The following is a 6,013-nucleotide window of genomic DNA, read 5'->3' as shown; positions in this document are numbered from 1 at the left end:
ATGGAACGTAAGTGCTGATTGCTCCATTACTAAGAACTAAAATTTATGTTTGGAAAAGATACCGCTTTCAAAACTGATTCTCCAATGGGAAATATAAACCATTCAGCCAATATAGTCTACTCATTTTTGCTGAAGTAGGGGATCAGACCCTTATCAGTCCTTGGTCTTGTTTTGATTCGGGATAGTTGCCCACGCATGTTTAAATTCCCTCTCTGTATTAGCATCTGCCACTTTGTGATGGGAATGGGATCCTGTTCCATTTATCTACCACCCTCTCAGTAAAAATAAGCTTCCTTTCATTACATCTAAGCCTTCCAGGTTTGGAATATGTCCTCTTTTTCTAACATTTCTCCTCTGAAATAAACTCCCCCTGTACTTTGTTAAATGCCTTTGAGTATGTTAATGTTCCTATCAAATCTCTTCACTCTCTTCTTTCATCCAAACGATACGTATTGAGATCCTTTTAATGATTTCTTCTCCTGTAAACCATTTACTATTATAGTAGCTGTCCTCTGAAGTCTCTCCTATATGTCAATATCCTTCTGGAGATAATGTCTCTAGAACTGTACACAATATGTCCCAAATGCATAATTTTATATTTATCAACATTGAACTAGAGCTACCACACTTCCAACTGTCTTCTAATTTACTTCAATCATTTGGCTTGTTCCATTAGGAATGTCTGCCCTGTCTGCAAAAACATACCTTTCCGCTAAGACCATTTGTAATATTGCTCATAAATAATATTACAAACTATGCGCCCCAGTGCTGATCCTGAGGTACCCCACTAGTAACAAGTCCTTCCTCTGAATATACACCATTAACTACAACCGTCTGCTTCCCATCATCACCATTACCTTATCCCTTCAACTATTCTGGCATCCAAACCCAAACACTGTAATGTATCAATAAATCTTCTATGAGGGAAAGTGTCAAATAGTTCAACCCTTTATTGTCCTGCAGTTTGTCAAATAATGAAAAAGTATGGCCAACTAAACAGAGAATTGTCAGACAATTTTTTTTTTTAAATCCCCTCACTTCAAGATTCATTTTAAAGGGCCAATATGGCCAAGGTTCTTCAGCAACAAGGGCTAAACTGGCCCTCAATGGTGCATAAGTCAACCAAGCTCTTCCTCCAGCAGAAGCTCATTGAGGATGGGTCTTCAATATGTCTAGTGCAGACAAGGAGTTCAAACCCCACTGTCCATAATGCTCCATCATTTTCTATACTACAAACATGTGGCTAGTAAACACAGGACCATTTAGCCCATTTAGTGCGTCTGTTTTTCTTGCTGAAAACACTCAAACCTTAATCGGTCTTCAGGATAGCCAGGCATATGCCTTCCCATCCATGTTTAAATTCCCCTCTGTATTAATGATTGTCCACTAATCACTTCAAATGACCTTTCAACCAAAATCAGACACACTTCTCTTTGGCCAATTAATTCCATTCACACCTTTATAGAATATGACAATTTAATTTGAGACAATTAATCCGCGTTCCATCAAAGAGTAGAGGTTCTCAAATGAATCACTTTGTGTTTCTTGACAGCTCTTGATAATAACGCTATGCAGTATTCCGGCATCATCTGTTTCTGTACGGGCTGGAAAATACAGCTGTCTAACTCTTTCGATACAGCTTGTGAAGTGTGACAGATGACCGATACATTAAGAGAAGCGTAGGATATAAAAAATATTAGAACTTCTCTTACTTTACATAAACTTTAGTGCATTTTAATGCAGGCAAATCAATGGGAGAAGCCACCAATTATATGTATGATATCTGATCATTGATGTTTTGCTAGAATACATGTGATTGGTTGTTTCTTCAACTGACTTCAATGCGAGAGCTATCTATTGATGGTTCCTGATATTATTAGAGGCTGCCGGGGAGGAGGAAAATGAGACAAAAGTATAATTTTCTAACCACAGTAACTATGTGTGCTCCTATTAGCATGCAGTAAAATGCTTTGGAGTGCATGACAGATACAAATATTTTTAGGGCCGCAGTTCCTTAAAATGTACAGTGTCAACTCTATGAAGCTCCTCCATGTTTTATGGTGGACACTTATACTCAATGAAGTCATTCATTTCCTTCCGTGTGTTTATCTTGCATGCTGCAGGGCTGAAGTACAGTTGGTTGTCAGTATGGAAAAATGAGATATGTTTCCGAAAAAGACAGCATTTCAGTAAGAAACACGAGGCAAGATGCATTACAGAGAAGAGCTTAGTTCCAAATAAACATAGAAAAGATAAGGATGCTTACACTGAAAAGCCTTTCACGTTTTCCTGAGGAACCAGATCCCAATTGAACGTAGTCTCCTCAAATCCAGGCAATGTGTACCATTAAGGGTTAACTGCAGTTATTATGGCACATCTTTCATGTCATGTTACATAAGATGTAATGTGTTTTATTTTACCCTTTTTGGTATAGAAAGCAGACTGACCAAACGTCTAATGGCTTGCGGGATCTCCTTACATAATGAAGAGCAAAGCAGGGCGCTTTAATCAATGCCTAAAAGCCAAACGTTTGCAGAAAATAAAGACCACACGCTACAATCATACTCGCGACTTAGTAATTCGATTCACAGGGCACAGATCCATAAAAATAAACAACTGCTCATTGTTCAAATGCATATTCACATTTAGAGCATGTATCACATAATCATAGCCATAAGCACTCATTCTATGTCTAAAACACCGCAAGTCTAATAATGGAAAACGTGTAACTGATCTTAGTCTATTTCATTTCCACATCTGAAGCTCATTACACTCAGTGTACGGAAGCATGACTACTTCTATGTTTGCTGATGTCTGTTTATACCCGTTTTAATTAATATTCAAGCCAACCAGGCCCAAGGTGGAAAGATTTGAGGGCATCAGCCATCTCCAGCAAAACTCGGGACAGATCACCTGTTGGGAGAATCTAGCCAAATAGGGCAACACAAAGTGTAGCAGTAGCATGCTGTTTCTTTTTTCATGAATTTAAAGTGCTAAATTTAAATGAATTTTTGCTTGCCATGTATGGTGGTTATTTCAGGTTTAGGAATTAAGGGTTCAGATATTGTGTACAGCAAGTGCTGCACCCCTCAACCTGTCTATGGTGGTAGATCCATGAGGGCAGCAGTCTCTCTGTTGCAAAACCAGGGGGCAGATCACCCTCTTGGGCAATCAAGCCCCTCGGTGTAAAGCTGCTCAAGGGGCTGATCTCCCCTATTGGCCGATTTACATTATGGAGAACTGTGCGCAGAAGGCACAGGATGCATTAAAAGGCACATCACACCTTCCAAGACTCACAGCTCATAGATATGGCATCACAGCTGGTGGCATGGACCTGGGTCAGGCCTAGGGCAGCGCCCAAGGTAAATACGTCACAGATCGTGATTGTTGAAATGGTAGAAGAGCGTTATCGTAATGCAACTTTTATACACATGTATATCAACTTTAGAGTTTTGTATTGCCAGATTCCAAGTTAAATTTTATGGAATAAGAGGTGATCAATCTAACAAAGCATTGAGTTCCATACACTCAATAAAGCTCTGACGTCTAATTTTGGGTCCACCAGAGGGTCCTCTTCACCAACAATGCTTTATTGTCCGTTTTCTTAGGGCTGTATGTTACGAAGCAGATATCTATATACAATCTAGGAAGAACAGGGCGTCACTAGCTTTACATTATGTTTAAACGCAGTATTAAAAAAGTATCTGTCCTGATTGAGTTGTCCCGATTTGGGAATTATTCCAAAGAATTTGAGGACACACAAGAACCATCTAGTCTTCCAATCTTTATATTCTGGATAGTTTTGTACAGCACTACAGAATATGATGGCGTTATATAAAACAATTAAAAAAATTGTTTAGATCCCCATACTATTATCCAACTGGTAATTAACATAAAATAGCATGGTTGAGCATAGTCTTAAATAAAAGCATTTTTTATTTCTTTACCAACTGAGTAAATACAAAATCTCTGTTTTCCTTCCTAGCGTTACAGTTGTATAGAATTTTCTAAGCACGTTAGCTCATTACACTTGCCCAGTATATTTGCTGGATCAGAATAAAAAAGAAATCATTATTTTAAAAATAATTCAAAGCTTCTTTATAATCCGATCTTTCAAATGGGGCAAAGTGTTAAATATGGAGCGATCAGCCGCAGTTTCCCATGGAGAGTCATGCTAAAGGCACCATATTTACAAATAAGACCCAAGACGTGATCAACTCATGGTACATAGTACACGAAATCATAGTACATACCGGCACCGGTCCTCCGAATATTCACGTTCTATAAAAAAAAAACTAAAGCTACAGTTTTCTGGGATCCTCGGACTTCTTCCGTCTCCTAGCAACCGCGGTACGCCGGAAGTCCCGGTCAGGATCGCCAAGGCAACAGGGGGCTAGGCTGAAACTTGTTGTGGGTTGCTCGGCGACGCTTCCGAGAAGGAGAAGTTGCAGCAGCGCCAGAATGCGGACGTTTGGCGCGTGTGGACGAGAGAATGGGGCGCATAGTGATGCTAGTATGGCGTAACGCTTACACCTCATGGAGCGCTCTGTAAATGAAGTAGGCAGAGGGGTGATGTAAGGTGCAAGACGGAGTGTGAGGAGTATCATAGAGTAACAGTGAAGCATAGAATATGCTTAACCCCTTCTTTGCTGAGGGTATTACGTACCTCAAAACCTAGAGCTTTCTTCGTGTCTTCACGATATGCTTGTTTTGTTGTGATTTTCATTTTTACTGAAACCGCACAGTTATAACCACAATTATACATCACATACAACATTTAGTATGAATAAAATATAAAAAAAAAAAAAAATGTTATTATGATTCTGCTTTGATAATTGCTGCAAAGTCGTTGGATTGACCAAAATAGTCCCAAAAATATTAATACAAGTGTCTTGAGTTGGGAAATAGTTTATACAGTGTGCACAGAATCCCATATTTTTATATTCGAAGGGACACATTGCTGTTTCAAAGTCTTGCATTGTCTTCACAGCCAGTATACAGTTAATAAAATGACCCATAAAGTATGTACCATACTTCTGGAAAGTAGAGTAAACAGCACGGGGTATTTCACGGGGAGATTTTTGGCTAATTTCGCCACCAATCTGCCACAATTGGCCCTTGTTATTTTGTGGCTTTTTCTCAAAAATGTTGATCAGTATTTGCAAATGCAAAAAATAAATTACCAAAATATTCAACTACCCTCCAGGTAACAGAAACACCCGGCATGTATAGGCAAGGCCAGATTAAGGAGTTTGGGCCCTGGCGCAGTTATATAGGGATTATCTTCCTTTACCAAGATCCTTTTCTCTGTTTTCTGTTATCTTTTTTCTCTCTTTTCTGTCTCTTGTGCTCATTTTTTCTTCTCAACGTTTCTCTCCTCCGTCTTTGGCAACCTTTTGCAGTATCGCTTGCTGACATCGTTTCTTCACTTTTTTCCATCTTCCCTTTTTGCCTGCCTTTTACTGTTTTTCACACTGTTTCTAAATTCTATTCCGTCCCTCTTGCATACATATACACATACATATATACTGTGTGTATATATATATATATATATATATATATATATATACTGCATATGCATAAACATGTGTAAACACATACATACCTACATGCATTCACACAGTGATGTCACTTCTGGGCATGTCATTAAGGGAGGATGATTGCCTCTTTGTGGGACAGGTGTGGGGCATAAACCAGACAGAACACTGGGGCCATTTGGAATGTTGGGTGGTGTGCTGGCCATCTGGCACAACGGGAAAATGCTTCAGCTGCAAATAAGGTGTTGCAGTGTACTGTAGGCCGCACTTTACATGAGCATAAAAGCACGTCATCAAGGGACCGTTGGCTGCCTCTTTGGTACCCAAATGCCTGTCTCTGCAGCATGTACAGAGACCTTAAGCCTATTCAAATGCAAGGGGTTTCTATGAGCTCCTTTCAAAGAACAACTTGGCCATAGCAGACCCATTTAATGGAAGAGCTAAGCCAAAGAGATGGAGCAAAACGAAAAAGTCTG

Source organism: Spea bombifrons, chromosome 1, assembly GCF_027358695.1.
Source record: "Spea bombifrons isolate aSpeBom1 chromosome 1, aSpeBom1.2.pri, whole genome shotgun sequence".
Lineage (NCBI taxonomy): Eukaryota > Metazoa > Chordata > Amphibia > Anura > Pelobatidae > Spea > Spea bombifrons.
This window is presented reverse-complemented; position numbering follows the sequence as displayed.